Genomic DNA, 24,767 nt, shown 5'->3' with positions numbered 1-24,767 from the left:
TTAAAATTAATTAAAACGAGCATCTAATCTAATTAGAAGAACACGAACCAGAAAATTAAATTCTTTTAAAACACCTTAATTAAAAAATAATTGCAAAAATTAAAAGGAGCGTGGCTCCGATACCGCTGTAGGGTTTCGTAGTGACCCGACACTACGCGGAAGGAAACCCACCAAGACCAGCCCCTTAATTAAAGCAATTAACAAGCATAATAAACTTAATCAAACAAGATTAAGAACAAGAATTATACCTTTGACGCGTGCTTCGCTCCCAAAGAGCTCTTACTTCAAAATCCCGAAAAGACGAGATCTCCGACGGATCGTACCGTCGACCCGACCCGAGCGTCCTAAGTCTTGAAGGTTAGTCAAGACCCGGACAAAATAATTATGAGTTTTACGAATCAAAGGTTTATTCTTTCTTAGAGTTGCCTTTTTAATTCCACTCAAGGTTGTTCATTTCCCAATACCCTAGCTTGGTATTTATAGAAAAATGAACCCTTGAACTTCATTCCCCAACCAATGTGGGAGGATGAATAATTTCCTAATTAATTTATTTCTAAAATAAATTAATAAATAAATCCAATCACAATGCAACAAGTGTCAAAGGGAGAGAGAGGGTTAGGTGAGGACCATGAACCTTGGGGGGGGGGGGGGGGACCATTCCCCACTCCCTCAAACCGCCACTCACAAAGGGGTGTTGGGCTGCTGCCAGCTAGCATCCCAAATAGGCAGTGCTGGTTGATGCTTGGCGCTGGTGCGTGCCAGTGCTAGGCGCTGGTGCGTGCCAGTGCTAGGCGCTGGTGCGTGCTGGTGCAATGCGCTTGTGCGTGCTGGTGCTAGGCGCTGGTGCGTGCTGGTGCTGGCCCTAGCACTTGCACGCACTACCTCGCACACTCACACACTCCCACACTACGCGCACCCACGCATGCAACCCCATGCTCGCAATGCCTAACATGCGTGCTGCTAGCGAGCCACACATGTTGGGCTTGATGCTTCTTGCTAGCTCTTTCTCGCATGCACTCGCACAGCCACACGCACCATCCTCGCAGCATCCCTATTGCACGCACACACGCACCAGCCCACACGCATCATTGTTGCTGCTGTGCGAGGCTGCGAGGCACACACGCACACACAAGCAAGCCCCTGGCATTGTGATGGTGCTATGCGTGGTGCCATGCCTTGCGATGGTGCCTGGCTTGGGCTACGTGCTGCGATAGCCTGCCACATGCACCCAGGCACCTAGGCTAGCATGCTACTAGCTGCGATGGGTTGCCTGGTGCTTGTGGCACTTGCGATGGCTTGCCATGCGCACCCAGGCACCCAGGCTAGCACGTTGCTAGATGCGATGGGCTGCCTGGGGCTTGTGGTGATTTGCGATAGGCTGCCATGCGCATGCCTAGGCTGCGATGTTGTGCATAGACATTATAGGTGCATGCTAGCTCGAACTAGCCTAGCATCCACATGGTTAGACCATTGTGATGCTACGGCTACACTCGTACTTGTCGCTTGTGATTTTGCGACGCTCGGTCTCGACGCCCTAGGCTCGATTTCCGACGTCTGTATTCGTAAAACTCTACTGACTCATTAAATCCTTTCGGATTAATTCGTCATCTCGGATCGGTGATTCGATAGGGTTCGACCCGAAGGGTTTAGTTAAGATTAACTTGTAACATCAATTGCACATTGATATTACTGATCGGAAGCGGCCTCCACCTAGGCATTCCGATCACTTGACCTTACTGAAGAATTAGCTCTGTAATAATTCTGAACCCTCTATCGGAAGAATACACTTGTTGGAAGGACACCATTCCTTTCATCTTGCTCATCAGGTGTCTTCGAACACTATTTCTTGCTGAAAGTTATGCCATGTGACATGGGTAGGTGGCCTCTCTTAGCTTCCTAGGTTTGATTGATTCGTGCTAGTACCTTATCGATATAAGTACTTTGGCTCAATACAATATCTTCTTATATTTATCCTTATAGATCTTGATGCCTTATATGTACTATGCCTCACAACTCCTTCGTTGAGAAACACTTTCCAAGCGATGACTTTACAGACTCCGACATTGGAAAGCTGTTTCCAGTGAGCAATATGTCATCAACATATAAGACAAGGAATGCGATGTCACTCCCACTGACCTTCTTGTAAACACTAGTCTCATCTGGATTCTTAATAAAACCAAACTCACTAATGGCTTCATCTAATCGCAGATTCCAAATTCTTCTTGCTAGCTTTAGTCCATAAATGGACTTCTTAAGCTTGCATACCTTCCCAGGATTGTTTGGATCTACAAAACCTTCCTGCTATTTCATGTACACAGTTTCTTCCTAAATCCCGTTAAGGAAGGCGGTTTTAATGTCCATGTTCCATATCTCATAATCATAATGTGCGGTAATTGCTAGGATAATTCGGACTGACTTAAGCATGGCCACTAGCAAAAAAGTTTCATCATAATCAATGCCGTGAATTTTCCTATACCCTTTTTGCATTATTCTTCCTTTGTATACATATACATTTCCATCTTTGTCGGTTTTAAACTTGAAAATCCATTTGCAATCGATAGGTGTGTAACCTTTGGGCAAATCAAGCAACCAAGTCCCAGACTTGAATTTCAAACATGGATTCCATCTCGGATTTAATGGCTTCATGCCATTTTGTAGAGTTCGGGCTCGTCATAGCTTTTTTGTATGTTGCTGGCTCATCTTCATCCATAACTAGGATGTCTTGATTCTCTGTGAAGACAGCACCGAGGTATCTGTCTGGTTGAGATCTTGGCCTTTACAACCTACGTAGGGTAATAGGTTGAGCATTTGCTTTGTCATTTTGACCTTGACCATTTGCTTCCAAAGCACTTTGATTGTTAGTTTTGTCAGTTTGACTTTGTTGCTCATCTTCTCGTACTTCATCAAGTTCGATTTTCCTCCTACTTGTCCTTTTGGAAAGACACTCCTTCCAAAAAGACACCATCTCGAGCAACAAATATTTTGTTATCAGATTGGTTGGAAATGTAATACCCCTTAGTTTCTTTATAGCCCACAGAGAAACACTTAAGATTTAAGTAAAAGCTTCTCAGATATGAGTCTTTTGACATATGCTTCGCAACCCCAAATCTTAAGAACACAACCGTGCAGGTTTCTTCGTCCATAATTCATATGTAGTCTTTTGGACAGCTTTTTACGGAGCACGGTTCAGTGTAAGTGTCGCGGTTAGAAGTGCGTGTCCCCAAAGAGAGATAGGAAGATCGCTAAGACCCATTATTGACCGAACCATGTCTAACAGAGTTCGATTTTTCATCTTGGTCAATCCATTCCAGTGTCAGTTCAGAGAGAATTCCATGTTCATTCATAGCTTAAATTCTTGCCACCTCAATCCGATCGAAGTGCTTTGATTTTCTTGCCAAGCGATTTTCCACTTCACTCTGAAATTCTTTGAATTTCTCAAATGATTCAGATTTGTGCGACATAACGCAAACAAAGGCATATCTACTAAAGTTGTCCGTGAAATTGATAAAATAGCGATAAACATTTCTTGTGGTTGTGCTCATTGGTCCACATACATCCGTGTGTATAAGACCCAATAAGTCACTAGCCCTTTCTCCCAACTTGGCGAATGGCTGCTTTATCATCTTGCCTAGTAAGCATCCCTTGTAGTTTTCAAATAACTCTAAGTAGAATGAATAAAGAATCCATTCATGAAAAAGTTTCTTAATGCGTTTCATGTTAATGTGGCCAAGACGATAATGCCACAAGTAGGTTTGATTCGACTCAATGGTCTTAGCGCTTTTGGTGGTATCATTAACATTATAAAACTGTTTGTCTAGTGAAAGCACATAAAGACTATTTTCTGAATGTGCCATACCATATAAATCAATATCGAGATAAAATGAACAACTATTGTCTTTTATCCAAAATTCAAAACCCTTGGCGTCCAAAGCCGAAATTGAAATAATGTATTTGGTAATGTTTAGAACATGATAACAATATTTAAGTTCTAAAACAAGCCCAGAGGGCAAAGACAAACTAAGTGTCCCAATGGATACAGCCGCAATCCTTGCTCCATTGCTGACCTGGAGTTCCACTTCTCCCTTCACTAGCCTTTTACTTTTCCTTAGTCCAAGAGCAATCGAACAAAAGGTGTGAGCCACATCCGGTATCTAATACCCTTGAAGCTTTGCTAGTAAAATTAAGGTTTATAACATATATAACTGATCTCGAAGCAACAGTGTCGTTCTTCTTATTTTCTTTGAATATGAAGCAATCCCATTTCCAATGTCCCTTCTTCTTGCAGTAGAATCATTTAGAATCGGATTGAGAAGAAGCTACCTTCTTTTCCTTGTTGCCCTTGGTATTCCAAAACTCAAGCCTAATGACAACCCAATGTTCCACTCGATGGCTAGTTATATTCCAAAATTCAAGCCTCTTCTCAATCTTATTCTAAATGTTTCCACTTGAATTTTGGAACATTTAGAATCGGATTAAGAAGAGGCAAACAAACAGTAAGGAAGCTAACTAGCCTTTGAGGAATCATGTCACTATCTACTCCTATTTTCACGAGAGCATTCATCACAGACTTTCGTTGCTCATGCAAGGTAGCCAAAAGCCTCCATACATTCATTTCAACCTTAGTCTTTTGACGTTGCTTGAACACATCGTTGCTTAGAGGGTCGATGGGATCAACTACTGGTTGTGCTTATGATGGCGGTGGGGGTAGACTAGGTTGTTGCAACCATCCATTTCTAGTGAGGACCTTAACCTCGAGATCGCCCCAAACATCTTCACTAGCATCATAGTTAACAACGCTTAGAGGTGGATAGGCCATGTTTTTAAGATAGACGTCTTCGTCGTTACTATCCGCAAATTCTATTAACTTCGTCATAGCTTGGTATAAAAATAATTTCCGGCAGAGGTTCATCCACAGATTGAATAAGTAGCAACTGATCAAAGGAGACTTCATCTCCTGTGATAGTCTAAGCATCAGATAGGGGACTTGTTTGAATATTGGGCTTCTTGGCCCCTAGAGGGACAGGAAGCTGATTGGCATCAATTAGGTCTTGAATTGCATCTTTCAACTTCCTGCATTGTTCGGTGGTATAACCCTTACCTTGGTGAAATTTGCAATGAGCATTGGGGTCATAGCTAGCACTTCTATTCTCAGGTCTGGGTTTTGGAAATGACCTAATAAGCATGAACAACCCTTGATTGTGCAGGGGATCGAAAGCAATATCATAATTCATTCCCAAAGGTGTATAAACCCTCCTTTTCCTTTGGAATTTTTGTGTGAGAGCATTAAGACCAAATACGTCATTGATATTAATGTTGTTAGTAGCATTGTTGGGCTTAAATGGCAAAGAAGAAGGATTTTCGTTCTTCTTATTTTTCCAAATGTTATTGTTATTGTTACTACCACCAGCAGACTTGATCAGTTCATCTTTGATCTCGATGCCCACATTGTACACAGCTTAAATGGTGTTCAAAGGCAAGAACTTAAGATGTTGCTTGTACTTGTGAGTTAGGATCTGGATGAAGAGGCGAACCATCTCTCCTTCTTTGGGAGGATCCACCAAGACTGCAGTTGTTTCCCTCCACCTGTTCAGATAAGTGTTGAAGCCTTCATTCTCTTTCTGTTTGAAATTGGAGAGTTTACGTTTAGAAGTATTAGCCTGGTTGTTACACTTGTAACGATTCGTGAACCATTTTTGGCAGGCGTGCTCCAAGGAAAGAGGGAACACTATAGGGAATATTGTTACATCTAGTCCTATAAGAGCCATAGTTGTAGAGAAATCCTTCGAGTAGAACATTGGGTTGTGAGTAGGCTTGAATTTGGGAATAATAGCAGTTGAAAACTTCTCAGGGAGTTTGTCCTTCACAACCAAAGAAGTGGCAGGTTGCTCCACATAGGTGAAGTCCTCTGAAATCTTGCTCACTTGCTCTTTGATCCTATCAACTGCAGGGCAATGGCGACCTTGGTTTGCTCTATGGTATTGACTTGGGTAGTGAGCTTTTGCAACATGGCAATAAGAGCGTTAATGGACTTGTGGATTCCCTCAATATCTTCCTTAGTGGCCATGAGTTGAAAATAAACTAGAGATGGAGATGAGCTTTGTGGAGACGCTTGTGGTGGTTTCCTTTTACGCCTCTTAAGTATAAGAGGTTGTTCTCGACCAAGCGCTGCAATATTGAAACAAACGCATCTTTAATGACTTGACTCATCCGGAAAGCAAGAATGAAAAAAAGAAGAAAGTTTTCGAATTTTTTTTTCTTTTTTAGAAAAAAGCATGTATGGGAGGATACCATCCGACTTACTCCTACGAAAATCGACACAAGACCATCCTTATGTGCGGTCATGAACTACATGGTGCATGACTCGAATAAAAAAAAAGTAGGTGTGTGTGGACTCGACTCGACTTGTGAGTGATTAAGTGGGGTTATGGACGCGTATTATAACCGTACAGCTAGACATGACGCTAAACGGGGCACATAAACCACAAAAATATGCACGGGAGACCAAAACACGACTGACAGCGACAAAACCTGGGCACTGCGCCACGGTGCAAATGTCATGGCACGGCCAACTGTACCGTGGTGCGGTATAATTTGCCGTGTCACGGTAATTAATTTCAGGTTCGACTTTGTGTTTTTTCCAATTTTTATTCGATTTTAGGGTCCGTACTAAAAACTATGTGGAATAAAATATCCTCGATCATATGTTAGTCCAAACAACAAGATGAAAAAACACACTTGGGGTTAGCAACACAACAAATAAGCCAAGTAGCACTTAGTCACGATGATGCAATGAAAAAGTTCGCAACCTAAGGTCAAGATCTATGTGCCACTATGTCAAGCTTTTTGGTGTCAAAGGGTACCATTGTCAGAAGTCTAAGACTAATAATGAGAAAATTACAGAACCACTGGCAAGATTTCAAGACTGTCGTGACACGGCAGGAATTACCGTATCATGGTACAGTTTGCCGCGTGATAGTAAAATGTGTTGGGTTTCATGATTTCCAACAACACGCGGAAGGAAACCCGCCCAAAATCCGCACACAAATTAAAGTAACTAAGCATGTATTAAAACCTCAATCACATGATTAACAAGAAGAGAGAGAAAGAATCATTACCCTTGTAGCGTGCTTTGCACTAACTCAGGGCTCGGACTTGAAAGCGTAGAGTCTCGCAAATTCGCGAACCTCCAACGGCTAACACCCTTGCTACTGAATCGACCCGACCCCTACCCCAAAGCTTAGTTGGGGCGAGGCCAAAAATTACTTAGAGTATTAGAACAAAGATTTTCTCTCTTTGGAGATCCCTTCAAGTTCACCAACTCAAGTGCTCTTTTCCAATGCCAAATGATTGGTATTTATAGGGAAAGGAGCCCTCAAATCCCATCCCCCGTCAATGTGGCAGAGTTAGTAAAAAGGAAAAATATAATTTAATTAAATTCTAAAATCAAATTAAAAGCCAAATGAATCACAATACAACAAGTGGAAAGAGGAGAGCAACATGTTAGGTAAGGACCCCAAGGGGGGATCACCCTCCCCTTGCTTCCCAAGCAATCCCACAAACCAGGCTCCCCACACACGGCCTATCGTAGCACCCCAACTGTCCCCCCAGACTAGGGCACCAAGGGGTGCCTTGCTAGCAGCCTGGTGCTTTGTTGGGCTTGCCAGCCAGCCCGCACACACGTACGCACAGCCAACAAGCCTCGCATGTAATGCAGACTATTGCTGCTGCGTTGCTTGCGCTAGCTGAGCCCAGCTAGCTGCTGCGACCATGCACGAGGCCCATCGATCATTTGCTTGTTGTTGGCTTTGCAATGGTGCGGGGCTGGCTCCTGGCTTGCCTAGCGAGTGCGACCAACCATGCTTTCCTTGCGATGCGTGCAAGGCATGCTCGGCCATGATAGGCATGCTGATCTTGTGCTCGAGCCTTGCCTTGCGGCAAAGGCCTTGGCTAGCCAAGCTAGCCATCCTAGCCCTCGATCGGCTAGGCCATTTTGAGGCTAGGATTTTCCCGTGCAATGACTTGTTGTTTGGTCGATTTTTCCGTCTAGTCAATTCCTAAATTCGACTTGACTTATGACGTTTGGCTTTGACGCTCTAAGCTCGGAATCCGACGTCTTTGTTTTTAAATACTCTATTGACTTATTTATTCCTTCGGATTAATTCGTCGCTTCGGTTCGGTTACACGATTGGGTGTGACCCGAAGGGTTCATGATGAGTGACATTTATGTCGCTCTTAGGATAGTCTTTTCTAGTAGTTTTAGTAATAATTCAGTTCATTTTAGTATGTTTTTGCTATGATCCTCCTATTTCGAGTATTCTACCTTTGTGGCGCGTAATGTGTATTCATGTGGTTTAGGTAGTCTATACTCCCCTCCCCTTTCGTTGTATCACGCCTTGCCTTCCTGTTCCATGATTGCAGGCGTATGCTGTTGATTCAGAGATGGAAGGGATAAGGGCAAAACAGGAAGAAATCCAAACCAGACGAATGGCGCGGGCGCGCAACCAAAGGAGCGGGCGCGCATCTATAGAGCGCGGGCGCGCTGATGAGCGGGTTCAACCATTAAATACCCTCTTTGGAGCGGGCGCGCATTTCTAGGAGCGGCCGCGCCATCATTTAACGCGCGGGCGCGCCACTGTTGGGCGCGGGCGCGCCTCTCTGCTGCTGATTCAAATCCCGATTTCAGCCCAAGTTAAAGGAAAGAAAAAGCAAAAACGGCTGAGGGGGGAGAGAAAAAGATAAAAAAAAGAAACTAGCATAGAAACCCAAGGAGAGAGCTCAAAAATATCAATTTTCTAGGTCTTTGTTTTAGAAAAATTTTGTATTGAACAATCATATAGCTTTTAGTGTAATTCTCATTGTCTATCAACATTAGTTTTACTTTTAGTTTTTGAAGAAGTAATTTTGCAACATTGATGTATGGTCAAGCTTGGAGATTGAAGATTGAATGATGTGTGGCTCTTTATTTGGATTTCAATGAAGGTTTTGGTATATTTCTCTATTGTCTCTTGCTTTTATGATTAAAGCTTCTACTCTTGTTAATTTAGTTGATAAAAACTTTGTCTTTCTTACCATTTCATTGGTTATAATGTTGCTTAGCATGATTGTAGTTGTAGTTATGACTAGTGAGTAGTTTCTTGTTGCTAGGGGTTTGGTGAAGATATACTTGGAGTTTGATGTATGTTAGGCTAGGTTAATTTGGAATATTTGTGATTAAATCTTCCTTGTGCTTATACTTATTAGTCACTCCATGTTTATGGCCATATGCATGTTGTGGTTGAATGACGTGAACTAAATCGTGACGATAGTGCGATTTAGGAATAGTCATTAGGTGATTGATTATTGCATGACCTTAGCTTGTATGCCTTACGACGATAGTGTGAGCGTATGTTAGCTAGGAAGGCTCTTAATCCCGATAGGTGATTAGAGAGTATTCTTGATATTGCCTTGTATGAGTCGCTTGGGTTACATGTAAACCTAATTTCCGATGCCTAACTTCGTTGAAATCAAAGCATGTTTGATCCTTCCCCCTAGTACCTATTTTAATTGTTGTTCTATCCCCTTTAGTCATTACTTTACCCACCACACTTCTTGATCGAATTAGATTAACATTAGGAGATAAATAGCGGTGCTTAATCGTTTCCCTGTGTTCGACCCTTAACTTGCCTCTATACTCTTTTAGTTGCATGTTTAGGACTACAAATATCATTTGATAGAGGTGTCTTAGTGACGACCTAAAATACCGCCTGTCAAATTGGCGCCGTTGCCGGGGAGACGGTTTCCATTGTACGTTTATCCCTTCGTTGAGACTAGTTCACTTGTTTAATTTTCCTACTACTCCTTGCTTGTCAGTGCTCACTTTCTACTTAGCTTTGTATATGCGCAGGAGGCAACGAAGTTCTAGTCCTTTGGCGCCCATAGACCTAGAGCTGGAGCGCACCCTTGCTCAATTGAGGAGGGAAATTAGGGATAGTGTGGAAAACCCTTTCCAAGAGGAAGTTAGTAGCTCTCCTACTCCTTCACCCTCTTCTAGTGAGGATCGTGAATCATTTGCAGGTTTAACTCCCAACCCATTTGCCCAATACCATAATCAACAAAGCATGGGTGATCAAAGGTCACTAAAGCAACTTGGAGCACCCGAACCTTATGCCTCACAAAGTGGGATCTTAGCCCCCACCACTCAAGCGAACAATTTCGAGATAAAGCCTAATTTCATTTCAATGATAGAGAAGAGGCAATTTACCGGTGGGAAATTTGAGAATCCCCATGAGCATCTCAAAGAATTTCTCAAGTATTGTGACACTATCAAGATCAACGGGGTGTCCCAAGAGTACATAAGATTGAAGATGTTTCCGTTCTCACTCATGGGAGCGGCGGAACATTGGTTGAACAAGGATGTTCCTCCCGGTTCCCTCACGACTTGGAATGAGGTAACTACGGCGTTCCTAGGAAGGTTTTACAATCACAAGAAAACCGCCGAGGCTCGCTCAAAGATTCAAAGTTTCCGCCAAAGAGGTGGAGAGTCTCTTTGTGAGGCATGGGAGAGATTCAAAGAATTACAAAGGCAATGCCCACACCATGGGATTCCTAATTGGCAAGTTCTCCAAACATTCTACGGAGGACTCTCCCCTCAAAGTAAGACTAGCCTTGATGCCGGAGCCGGAGGCCCAATCATGAACAAAAGGGAAGATGAAGTGAAGAGTATCATAGAAGAAGTTGTGCGCAATTATGAGGATTGGTACGAAGGTGAGAGGGAAGCCACTTCTAGCAAAGGAACGGTACATTCCGTCGAGCAAACCAATGCCATCACAAATCTTTCCAACCAAATGGCAAAGATGGCGAAACAAATGGAGGAGTTCATGAAATCAAGTTCCCAAAATGCTTCCTCCCCTTCTCCCAAGGGAGGCCATGGTATGAATCCTTCTACTTCTTCTCCCTCTAATTACAATGCCATGCCTCCTGGTTGTATGTTTTGTGATATATGTGGAGGCTATGATCATAATTCTCAACAATGTATGTCCATAAGTGAAGGTCCCCCTCCCCATGAAAATGATGATAATGTTAAAGATATTAATGCCATGATTGAGCCTGCACCTCTTTGTTCATAAACACATTCAAACCCCATGACCTTTTGTTTCACTTTTCGCCCAATGACTTGTGAAGTTTGAGACATGATAGTTTGTAATGATTTAAAATCGGAAAGTTGCAAGGTGATGGTTTGGAATTTGAAATAACAAGCAAGGACAATGGAAGTTCCCCATAAAAAAAAAAAACAAAAAAAAAAAAAAAAAAAAAAAAAAATTGTATATAGTTTGAGCATTGAGGGCACTGCTCATTTCAAGCTTGGGGGAGAGGTTCTACGCATTTTGTATATACTTTTGTGAGTTTGTGCTGAATAAGCTTGGGGGAAGATGTATTTTGTTTGGAAATTGGTGATATTCTACTTTGTTATGAGAATTGGCGACATCTTCTGCTTCACAATTAGGATTTACCACCAAATTTTCATATATACTTATTTTATTTTATTTATTTATTTCTTTCCTCACCCTTACCTCCTAGCCTGCATTACAACCCTAAGTCCTTTTAACTTGGATTGGTTGAGTCACTAGTCGGTGGAGGGAGCTAGATTTCAAGCATATGGAGAGAGCATGACTTGGTAAGATGTCGGGTCACCCTTGTTTCATTTGTTCCGGCTCCTTCGTGGAGTCATGAGATACTACCTTGAAGGGTGGATTTGAATCCAGATGAGGGAACGCGGTAAGAATGTATGGAATGCGGGTGGAGTGGAGCATATTAGAGTTCTCTATGCTTAGAATAACTTATCTTTCAATCAACCATTGGCATCCAAAAATGTGTTTACTCTTAGTACCTAGAAAGATTGTCATCCATCTATGCTTGTTTGTAGTTGATTTTCTTCTTTATTTGCTCCTTTCTTTTGGTTTGTCTTGAGCATGTCGCCAAGAGTTGTGGGTTAAACTCTTTGGAAACCCCCACGAGAGCATACTCGTCCTCATTGCCGACTTTGAGGTTTAAATGGCTTGTTGTTTATGTTAAAAACAACCGTGATTCCTACGAAAGTGAGTTAGTGTAAATTCCTTCCCCCCTCTTTTTATTTTATTTTATTTTATTTTATTTTATTTTATTTTTATTTATATTGCTTGTGTTTGGATAATCGTTTCTCAATCTTCTTTGCCTTTAGCTTTGCTCGAGGACGAGCAAAGGTCTAGCTTGGGGGAATTTGATGAGTGACATTTATGTCGCTCTTAGGATAGTCTTTTCTAGTAGTTTTAGTAATAATTCAGTTCATTTTAGTATGTTTTTGCTATGATCCTCCTATTTCGAGTATTCTACCTTTGTGGCGCGTAATGTGTATTCATGTGGTTTAGGTAGTCTATACTCCCCTCCCCTTTCGTTGTATCACGCCTTGCCTTCCTGTTCCATGATTGCAGGCGTATGCTGTTGATTCAGAGATGGAAGGGATAAGGGCAAAACAGGAAGAAATCCAAACCAGACGAATGGCGCGGGCGCGCAACCAAAGGAGCGGGCGCACATCTATAGAGCGCGGGCGCGCTGATGAGCGGGTTCAACCATTAAATACCCTCTTTGGAGCGGGCGCGCATTTCTAGGAGCGGCCGCGCCATCATTTAACGCGCGGGCGCGCCACTGTTGGGCGCGGGCGCGCCTCTCTGCTGCTGATTCAAATCCCGATTTCAGCCCAAGTTAAAAGAAAGACAAAGCAAAAACGGCTGAGGGGGGAGAGAAAAAGATAAAAAAAAGAAACTAGCATAGAAACCCAAGGAGAGAGCTCAAAAATATCAATTTTCTAGGTCTTTGTTTTAGAAAAATCTTGTATTGAACAATCATATAGCTTTTAGTGTAATTCTCATTGTCTATCAACATTAGTTTTACTTTTAGTTTTTGAAGAAGTAATTTTGCAACATTGATGTATGGTCAAGCTTGGAGATTGAAGATTGAATGATGTGTGGCTCTTTATTTGGATTTCAATGAAGGTTTTGGTATATTTCTCTATTGTCTCTTGCTTTTATGATTAAAGCTTCTACTCTTGTTAATTTAGTTGATAAAAACTTTGTCTTTCTTACCATTTCATTGGTTATAATGTTGCTTAGCATGATTGTAGTTGTAGTTATGACTAGTGAGTAGTTTCTTGTTGCTAGGGGTTTGGTGAAGATATACTTGGAGTTTGATGTATGTTAGGCTAGGTTAATTTGGAATATTTGTGATTAAATCTTCCTTGTGCTTATACTTATTAGTCACTCCATGTTTATGGCCATATGCATGTTGTGGTTGAATGACGTGAACTAAATCGTGACGATAGTGCGATTTAGGAATAGTCATTAGGTGATTGATTATTGCATGACCTTAGCTTGTATGCCTTACGACGATAGTGTGAGCGTATGTTAGCTAGGAAGGCTCTTAATCCCGATAGGTGATTAGAGAGTATTCTTGATATTGCCTTGTATGAGTCGCTTGGGTTACATGTAAACCTATTTTCCGATGCCTAACTTTGTTGAAATCAAAGCATGTTTGATCCTTCCCCCTAGTACCTATTTTAATTGTTGTTCTATCCCCTTTAGTCATTACTTTACCCACCACACTTCTTGATCGAATTAGATTAACATTAGGAGATAAATAGCGGTGCTTAATCGTTTCCCTGTGTTCGACCCTTAACTTGCCTCTATACTCTTTTAGTTGCATGTTTAGGACTACAAATATCATTTGATAGAGGTGTCTTAGTGACGACCTAAAATACCGCCTGTCAGTTCAGTCAAGATTAAGTTGTAATATTAATTATGTATTAATATTAATGATTAGAAGCGGCCTCCATTTAGGCATTCTGATCACTTGACCTCACTGAATAATTAGCTTTCTAATTAATTCTGAACCCTCTATTGGAATAATACACTTGTTTGAAGGACACCATTCCTTTCAAAATATAATGTGATACGGCAATTATGTCGTGGCTCGGCAGTCAGGAAATCTGACCGGTGCCTCTGTTTTTTCAGTAGCGATCAGGTTATTCTGTTTTTCCTATGTGGCAAACCTAAATACGACGTTAAAACGTCAATGCATATGCAAAAATGTCAAATTAATCACAGGAACACAATTCATGAATCTTTCAAGTCTCATCCACTCATCTTAATTAAATACTAATCACTCAAATCGATAAGTAACCAAGAATCCTTTCACGTGGAGTCACCTAATTGTAGGCGTCATTCGAAGTGTGCCTATGTCAGCCTTTTGTGAATATTGGTGGCACTCATAGGAAGTGGGAATTGACATACGATTAGGGACACGTGTAGGGACAAAGCAAATTAGGGAGCCGCCAACAAGTTTTTAAGGAACTTGTAAATCGTTCACAGATCATTATAAAGCCACCAATATAAAGGGACAACGATAAGCAACAACGATTGAACCGTGAAGGTTACATTCCATTCATAATCCATGAGAATACTAACTCCATACGGTTCGGAACCACAAAAGGAGGATTGAGGATTATGGTACGAAGTGAGTCATGGAGTCACATTCGCCCGTATTGGCCTCTACTAGATTCTTATTGTGAAAAGTATTCCAACAATGTCTAAGGCATGCAAATAAATATTCAATTTGCTCCAAACTAGTATTAGTTGGTTGAATGTTAATGTAACTAATAATTCTAAAATAATGTGATCACTTCAATTAGTAAACAGATTAAAAAGAAACCTAAACCGGTCGCCAAATTATCTTATTAGTCGTGATATTCAATTACATATTCCGTTTAAACATGCAATATGGCGATCAACAATAACAATAGAATAAACAATAATATTGGAAGCAATTAAACCATAATAACGTTAGTCAAATCAAATAATATTAATAACCCTAATCATGATACTAGCAATAAGACTAAAAATAAGAGTAATTAAGTGAATAAATTACTTACGTTTCGCGTTTCTTTTAATTTCTACATAATGAATAAATTGTTAGTAACTTCTATAAAAATATAAAATTAAATTAACTAAATGTAGAGTTGATTTGGTCCAAACCCTCAATCGGTTCTACTTTTAACGCCTTAGTTTAAGTATGGAACTTTGGGTGTTGTATGGAATCCGGGGAGTACTTAGGGGTTGTGTGATGAGAGAATAGGGAAGGCAAGTATTTAGGCTAGAGCATAAGAGAGAAAGAGAGAATGATTTGGTGTATAAAAAGGAAAGAGAGAATTGTTTGGTGCCCCGAAACTGAGAAATCTGCCTCGTATTTTTAGAGAAAATATGAGGGGTGAAGCACGAAACCCTAGAATTGAAGCACCGCGAAAGATTTAAACCTAAAAATTGTCGCGTCACGGCAGTATTTGCCGCAACACAACGCAGTTTGCCATGATACGGCATGATTTCCCGTTGCGCGGCATTTCTGTCGTGACACGACAAATCTGTTTTCCAGATTTTCGTCCAAATTCATTTTAACCGTATTTCTTATTCATTAAGTACGTGATATTAGGCGTCGTTTCTGTTGTTCTGGGCTTATTTCAGGTTTAGGGTTTTGTTATTTTATTAATCGGGCTCAACACAAAATGAATTAAAAAGGGTTTAGGCTGAAATGAGAGTTAGACTGAGTTTGCATAAATGTTTGGACTGATGTGTTGACTGATTGCAAGCTTATGTTTGATTGAATTTGGACTTTTAAGCACCCCCGAGATTAAATACTCGACGCGACTAATAATGGCGGTGAAAGGTTGTTCATCATCGAGTTAGGTTTTAGGGAGGCATTTTTAGATGTCTACACACCCTTGAGTCTCATATATGCGTTCAACTGATTAGAGGCTTAAAGAGTTTTTCCAGTGAGCTCTATCATGCTGAATTATCGTGGTGAGGAGATTTGATTATTCCCGCTAAAGTTTGTCAAAGCGACGAGCTGGGCTGAGCGAGGAGTTTTGATTATTCCCGCTGAAGTTACTCAAAGCGACGAGCTGAGCTGGGCGATGAGCTTTGATTATTCCCGCTTAAGTTAGTCAAAGCGACGAGCTGGGCTGAGTGAGGAGCTTTGATTACTCGCGCAGAAGTTACTTAAAACGACGAGTTGGGGCTGAGTAAGGAGCTTTGATTACTCCCGCTAAAGTTACTCAAAGCGACGAGTTGAGGCTGAGCAAGGAGCTTTGATTACTCCCACTTAAGTTACTCAAAGCGACGAGTTGAGGCTGAACGAGGAGCTTTAATTACTCCCACTGAAGTTACTCAAAGCGACAAGATGAGGCTCAGTGAGGAGCTTTGATTATTTTTTACTAGATTTCTTTATTTTTTTTGCAACGTGGCTATGCTTAGTGGGTGGTTACCTCCCTTTGTTCGGTAGATAACTGCCATTTATTGCCGGTATTCATTTTCCCCTCTTTTCTTTTCGTATTCCGCATCTTCACTGTTGTAAGTTTTTCTTTAATTTCGAAATTCCTTCTCTTCTCTTCTTTCCTATTCACTCACTCGCCGTTTGTAGTTGCTTTCTATTCTCTTCGAATTTTCACTCGTTGTTCTCTCTACTTTACTTGCTCTAAGTTTTGCGACTTGTTTGGTGTCGCTCGCTGCAAGTTCTCCGTGAATTACTCCTTGCCCACTCCATATTTGTTGCTCGTTATTCAAAAGGTACAATCTTTTAATCTTCCTCCACCATATTTACACTCCAATTTTCTTTTTTCCCATGATCATCCTTATTTGCCCCTGCATGTTGTTAATTAGTCCTTGTACACTTCTTTTCTTGTTCAAAGACCAATTCTTGCCTTGTTATTGTTGTAATTTTTGTCGCCATTGCATTTTTACTATTCATTCTTTGGTCGATTTTTTCTTCTCCCTCTCATTTTTTTTCTTTTGTTTCGCTTCCTTGTTAGAGATTTATGTTCTTTCTCTTTTTTCCTAGTGTCGATCTTTTGGCCATGTTGAACGCTTATGATAGTGAAAACTCTTCCTCCCGCTCTTACGGCGGTCGTGGTGAGTCTGAATCTACCTCTTTTTCCGAGTCGACTCGCTCAAGTTTGCCTCCTAGGCCACCTGTCCCTTTTTCTTCTCCCGCTTCTTGTACCCCCCTTCAAGTTGTGTTTCCTCCTAAGTGCAATGTCTCAACGGGGAGTGTGTCTATCGCTGACGCTTCTGCTTGTGATGATAAGCCAAGCGCTGGTCATTCTGACCCCAACGCTTTTCATCCCTACCTTCGTGGTAGGGTTGGTAGACACTTTCAACCCATATTGTGAAAGGGTCTTAATGACTAGGGGGTTGCGCTGCCTCATCTGCTTCGTTTATAGCTGCGCTGTTGCTCGACATGCGCGACAGGTAGCTGATGTCTGGGCTAACCCTCCTGCTGATGCTCCTAAGAGTCCTTTTCCTGACGTAGTTCCCTTACGTGAATGTGCTTGGTTAGATGATATACCTGATGTGCACCGTTTTGATCATTATGTAGTGCGCAGCTCGACTCTCGTTTATAGTTCAATAGCTGCTCCTCAATCCCAGCCTCCTGGAGACGCTGCTTTGAATGCCTATCAGCCTTGGTACATGATTGAGGTGGTCCCTTGATATCACCTTATATTTGGATGACAAGGCTGAAGGTCCTCATCTCTGCTCCTTGAATTCTGATTGGCGGATGTTGGCTAACCGCCTAAAGTTTCCAAAGTGTGGCAACTCGTTTTATGGGATGGGACCAGGTTATGAGTTAGAGTTTCCCAAAGCTGGATCCAGCCTATCTAACCCTCCTACATGTCATGTTGCTGTCTTTACCTCTCAATTATTATATTGAAGGTGGGTTTGAGGTTTCCCTTGGATCTGACTTTGGATAAGTTGCTGCGTGCCTTTAATATTCCTCTTTCACTAATTTTGTCAGCGTCTCTGCACACTTTGATCTGCCTACCCTAGACGGTGTGTTTCAAACAATTTCCAGAGTCTTTGTCCCTGTTCCACTCTCTGTTTAGTTTCAAGCGAAGCGCTTCTGGTGCTGATTCTGGTTGGTTCTATCTTGCGCCCAAGCCTAAAAAGGTCTTGTCTTACCCCAAGTCGGGCCGTTTCAGGGATTGGTAGGGAAAATTATTTTGGCTAATGATCGTCGGGTAATAGGTCGTGTCTACTATACTAAATCCAATTAACAATTTATAATCCTAACCTAACTCTATCAAGTTCACACTAGATAGTGGCAAGTTAGGGTCGAACCACAAGGAAACGGGGAATTGCATAATCAAAGTGGAATTTAGAATCTATTGCGAGTAACAAGGGGTATTTTGATATTTTTCGTGAATTTCTATGATCAAATTATCTACTAAAAAGATTAAAGGAAGCAAAATAAGAAATTTCAAACTAGAAAAACTAAATTAAGGATGGAAAACTACATTTGAGAGAAATATGATCAAAACACTAGGGATAAGCGGTTCCAATCATGATTAATTAAGACAACAATGATAATCAACATGAATTTATATACAAATTCTACTCAAATAATTCATTCCCATGCAATTACTGAAGCAAATTGATGAAATAGATCAAAACTAAACTAGATCATTCATATGCATCTAATTTAGAACTCGAATATTGGAATTAAAGGTGCACATCAATAACTCTAACCAATTTAAGCACAAAATCATCAACTCAAGGCTAAATCCAATCAATCATCAATTTAATCCCAATCAATCATGATCTTCACCCCTTTCCCTAGCTAGAAATCTAAATTAGAGAAGAGAAAATAGCCATCAGAAATACACTAGGCATGGATTCAATCTTAACAAAGCTAAACATGATTCAAATTCAAGGAAAAAAACAATCAAACAAGTAAAAGAAAACACTATGAAGCTATCAACACTATGATTCAAATTCAAGGAAATATATGGAAATCAACACTATCAAAAGCAGTTAAACAAAACAAAAGGTAAAAGTAAAGAGATTACTACTATGAAGCTTGATTGATGAAGAAAACATGAAATACTTTCATTGAATTGAGGAAAATTTGAAGAAATCTTTATTACAATGATGAAACTGGAAGACTAAGCAACTTTCTCGATCTAAAAAATACTAGAGTTTCTCTCATTACAAAGTTCTAATTATATTGGAAAATAGGATCCCCCTAAAATTCAAGAAAAAGGCTATTTATAGTGCTTCAAGAAACCGGAAATAACGAACTAAGGAGAGCCCTCTCAAACAATGTCGCGTCCTCTCCAAGCTGGCTACGGAGTTGCAAAACCCACGAAGCCATGCCCGCGGTGGTTGGTGGAGAGGCCTCTCTTAGCTGGGCAGAGGCTGCGGTTGAGGAGCAGGGGAAATCAGGGCCTCGAAATGCCGCGCCCGCATCATTTAGTTTCGTGCCCGCGGGTGACTGGGGAGAGCCCTCTCCAAGGGCACGGTCAGCCTTCTACTGTTTCAAAGGTTCAGCTCCAATTAAGACTGTCCGCGCCCGCGGCTCCGTGCAAAGCTACGCACCCTTTCTCTTGAGCATCTCCTCCTCTTCCTTAGCTAAATTAGCTCCTTTAACTCCATCCAAAAGTGCCAAAAATCTTCAAAATCAACAAAGAAAAGAAATAAAAGAAAAGAAAAGATAAAAGAAGAGGAAAATCATGAGAAAGAATAAAAATAACCAAAACAAGGGTAAAAACGGCTAGAGAAAGCGCAAACAAGTGACAAATGGGGGAAAATCATTAATAAACAAGGCTAAATAATGGCATAAATGCCACTCACCAAAATCCCCCACACTTGCCTCTTGCTTGTCCTCAAGCAAAGCTAAGAGAAAAGATAAAAAGCAAACAGTACAAAGACTAACACAGCATGGCATGGATTAGGAAAACAAATCAAGTTTTAGGGTGAAAATTGCTCCATTCGGACTCAAAAGAAAAGACAAGCGCCAAAGAATACTCACCTTTCTCAATTAAACGAGGGAAAACACATTATAAGATGCTCATGGTTGAAAGAGACAAATCTAAGCTAAGCATAGAGAACTAGTGATTTCATTCTCCGCCCTAGTCCCATCCAAAATGGTCTACGTTCTTTCCACTAGTTTCAAATTCACCCTTAAGCTAGTTTCTCATGATTCCTCAAAGGAACCGAAAAAAGATAAAGAAATGTAAAACTTTGAGGAGGTAATCCTGACGTCTTAGCCATGCACACTCTATCCATAGCGTTGAAAACTATCTCCCTCCACCGATGTTGACTCAACCTTCAAGGGTCCAAGGATCTTTTATTGGTAGTAAGTAAGGCTAGGGGTCAAGGCGGGTCAAAAATTTGAAAATTTTGGTGAAATTTCCTTAGTAAAGAAAAAGGGTGATCAAACCTCAAAAACAAACTCAAGAAGTCACCAAACATCATGCAAAAATACCAATAATGCCATCTCCCCCAAACTTATTGAACACCAACACACAAAATATAAAAAAAAAACGAAGGAACGCTCCCCCCAAGCTTGAACGAAGTATTGTCCTCAATGCTTAAAATAGGGAAGAAAACAAAACCAACTAAAATGTTTTTGTTGTTTTTGTTTCTTTTCAAAAGTTTACGGAATTTTTATGGAATTTTGTCCTTGCCTTTTTTTTTAAATGATGGACGGCTTTTTCTTGAATGCTTTTGCTATTATTAAACACCATATAAACAAATTACTTTCTTGCTTGGTCCAAAGAGTATCTTAATTTCTCATTTTCATTTAAACCATCACAACACAAAACAAACTCTCAAACCAAAATGCTTCACCAAACTAAGGGTTAGGGAAATGAATGGTCATAAGGCTTGTAATGTGGCTCATAATCAAAAAGGGAATAGGCTCACAGGGTTAGAAACAGGGGCGAATTCAAAATAGAAAACCAAATTTGTAACAAAACAAAAACAAGATAAAGAAAATGAATAATGCCCTTGTCCTCCCCTACAGGGGCTCAGTCACGATCTCGGGAAGCTAGTGGTCAAACCAAGGGTTAAGGCATGCATATCTAAGGATCCTAAATTGCCTCTAAATATGGTGATGAAGGCTAGAACAATGTAACCTCACTAGGGATTAAAATAGGCAAATACTAACCATGGGTTTCAAATACCCTATAGAGAGCAACTCCATCTTACCACATCCCGTGAACTAAGGTTTCAAATGTCCTTCAAGTTCTTAACCCTGCTACCTTAGCATAGAATTTGTCGAACTCAACCACAAGCACTCTCAAACTGTGTATTCCATCATCAACTAGGAAGAAACAAGCATTCTAAGGTACATCAACAAAGCAATCAAGTCCAAATGTATGAGCAAATTCCAAAACATATTCATTTCATCTTGCCATAGTCATGTTTGTCACACAAAAAGGAAAAAAAAAAAGAAGAAGAAGAAATAAAAAAGGTTCACAAACAAGGCATATAAATCCAATTAATTCCCAATCGTCATATAATGATCATTCGATAACAACATTAACGATCCCAGGTTCCTTAGAACCAAATGCAAGCAACCTCGAACTATTCAAATTCTTCCTAAACTAAACTAAACTAAGCACACCAAAAGAAAGAATAAGAGTAAAAACAAGAAAGGTCTGACCGGGAGGTTGTTGAAAAGATATCAAGGAGACAAATAAATTCAACGCATGTATGTTTGCTCCAATGCTTCTAAAAAGCAACCTACACGATAAGTCAAAGGTACACAAATCAAGAGGGTAGAAGGGAAAAATGAAAGAAAACTAAAGGACAAAAAGGAAATGAGGGCTAGAAATCCTCCGGGTTGCCTCCCGGGAAGCGCTTGTTTAGGGTCTCTAGCTTGACTCTTCACCTCTTTCAAGGTGGATTGAAGGATACCACCTTCTTCAACTTAGAGGTGAAAGTAGCATGCATGCCCCCAAGCTTGGGCAAGAATACATCTTGTAACATCTCTCCATCAAAAGGGATAAATGAAGGCATTTTAGGGACCCAAACTTTCTCGACTTTCTTATTCATCTTTTTATTGTTGCTGTTTCTTTTCTTCTTCTTTCTCTTCCGCAAACGCCTTTGAGAAGAACCACTTCTTGCATTCTCGATCTTGGGAGGGGCAACCTCACCCTCTTTAAGAGAGTCTTCAAATGAGGATGAGATTCCTACCAAATGATCCTCATTCATAATAGATACTTTGGCCACCTCCTTTGATTTCTTGAAATGGGGCTTAGGATTGCCTTTCAATCCCATCTCTCTTTTCTCAAGATCTTCCTCTTGAGGGGAACCTACCAAATCCACTCTACAAATCATCTCCACCATGGGGTTCTTAGATACCTTGGAAAATTCAAACACTATCTTTTCATTGGCAACATCACAAGTGATAGTGTTGTTCTTGCAATTGATCACCGCTCCCAAGGTCTGAAGAGCCTCACAACCCAAGATCAAAGGTGTCTTGTCATCTTCCTCCATGTCCATGACAACAAAATCACAAGGAACATAGATATGTCCTACTTGAATATGAACATCCTCAAGCTCTCCACATGGCAACTTTACCGATCGGTCGGCAAGTTGAATTGTCTTCCTTGTAGGGATCATTTCATTGTTGACTTTAGAGCAATGGACAATGGGATCAAACTCACACTAGCCTCAAGATCGACCAAGGCACCTTTTGCTTCCAAATTTCCAATCATAACCGGCAAAAGTAAAGATCCCGGGATCTTGTTGCTTCTTGGGCATCTTATGTTGTACTACAACACTAACTTGAAAAGGAAGAGTGATGATATCTTCATTGATCTTATTTTTGTTGGGAATAATTTCCCATAGAAACTTTACATAGGATGGCATTTGTGTGATTGCCTCAAGGAAGGGAATATTGATATGTAGACCCTTCATCACCCTTAGAAACTTAACAAACTTCTCCTCTAACTTCCTTTCTTCTACCCTACCGGGAAAGGGGACCAGTCCATCAAGATTCCTTGCATCACTAGGGGGTGACGGTGTCTTCTTCTTGTTAAGCTTGTTATTCTCAATGCCTTTTCCCATCTCAACAACTCCATCTTTAACCACCTCATCCTCACTTCTCTTCTCGTCATTAGCCTTCTTCTTTGGATAATCATAGGTGGTTCTCGACCTTAAGGTTATAGCTTTGCAAGACTCGGTTTTTTAGGTATGTGAGGGGTTAGGGTTTGATTGACCGGGAATTGTAGATGGTGAATTGAAGGAAGACCTTTTAGCCAATTGAGCCAATTAAGAGTCTTTCATTTTATTATGGGCTTTGACTTCTTGTATTTGTTGATTTTGGTTTCGGATTAGTTGGCCAAAAGCTTGAAGTTGTTGGCTCATGGTTTAAAGGAGTTGGGTTTGGGGTTGGTCCATTTGTTGTGGGGTTTGGTCATGGTGTTTTTGAGGGAATTGGTTTTGATTTTGCCTTAGATAGTTTCCTCCTTGGTTTTGGTTGTAGAGTGGAGGTTGGTTTTAAAATTTCGGGTTTAAAGGTGGTTGATTTTGTTGGTTCCATTGTTGGGGTTGAGGTGCAAAACTGGGGGGTGGTTGCCTCCAAGAAACTCCAACTCCGTTGCTCACAAAACCATCTTGCCTTGAGTTTAAGGCGACCACATGCTCGAGGTTCAAACCTCCACAATAAGATGTATCATGGTTTGTACCACCACAATTTTGACAAGAGAAAGCATTGACTTGTGAGGGACTTGAGCCAACAATTCCACTACAGCCCAACTTGGCTACACCATTACTCAAAAGCTCCACTTGATGTTGAAGTCGGTCAAGTTTCTCCAACTCATCCTTTTTCCCCTTCTCAAGAGTAGTCCTTCTTCTACTTCCCCATGAATAGTTCTTGGTCACCTCCTCAATTGTTGCTTTAACTAGGTTTTGGGGAATCTTGATTAATTGACCACCTGTCCCTTCATCCAAGTTTGCTCTAGACATAAGTTCCAACCCATCATAAAAGAAACGCATAAGCAAGCTTTGATTTTATTCATGGTGAGGACATGCTTGAACCAATTCTTTGAAATATTCCCAAGCTTCACTAAGACTCTCATCCGCTTCTTGTTCAAATGATGCAATCTTCCTTCTCATTTCGGCAGTCTTTTCCTCGGATATGAACCTTTTCAAGAATGCCTTGACTATTTCTCTCCATGTTGTGAGAGAATTTTGGTTGACTTGTTTGACACTTCTAGAAAACAGTCAATCAACGACGGAATAAATCCGTCGGATAACCCTGAAATTTCGTCGGAAAGCACCGTCGCATTACACCTTGTAGGAATTTCGCGATATTCCGTTGGAAATTCTGTCGGAAAGGTCTATTCCGACGGATTATGTTCTGTCGGCGCTTTTGTTGATTTTAAGTGAAAATTCGTCGCAAGGTTTCGACAGAAATTTCCGTCGGAGTGGATTTGTTCTGACGGAAATTTCTGTCAGTGGGGGAGATGTTCCGACGGAATTTTCCGTCGGAGTAGGTATATTCTGACGGAAAATTCTGTCGGAAAAGTAAATAAAAAAAAACCACTTTCCCACCCAGATCCACCCCCGCCACCAGCCTACACCACCCACCACGTCCCCAACCCATTTTCACATACCTAGACACCTAACCCCACCCAGACACCCCACCCCACCCAGACCCAGACCGACCAAACCAAACCCAGACCCACCTAATAACCCACACTTAGACACCCCACCCAGACCCACCAAACCACACCCAGAACCACCAAATAACCCACACCCCACGGGCCCTACACCACCTAGACCCCCCTTCCAAACCTCCCACATCCACCAGTCCAAACCTCCCCCACGCCACCCACCCACCCTGATCGGACCCCCACCATGTCTAGCCACCACCAACAGCCCAACCCAAATAAAAAAAATAAAAATCAATTCGAAAAATAT

This window comes from Chenopodium quinoa, unplaced genomic scaffold (genome assembly GCF_001683475.1).
Source record: "Chenopodium quinoa cultivar QQ74 unplaced genomic scaffold, ASM168347v1, whole genome shotgun sequence".
Classification (NCBI taxonomy): domain Eukaryota; kingdom Viridiplantae; phylum Streptophyta; class Magnoliopsida; order Caryophyllales; family Amaranthaceae; genus Chenopodium; species Chenopodium quinoa.
This window is presented reverse-complemented; position numbering follows the sequence as displayed.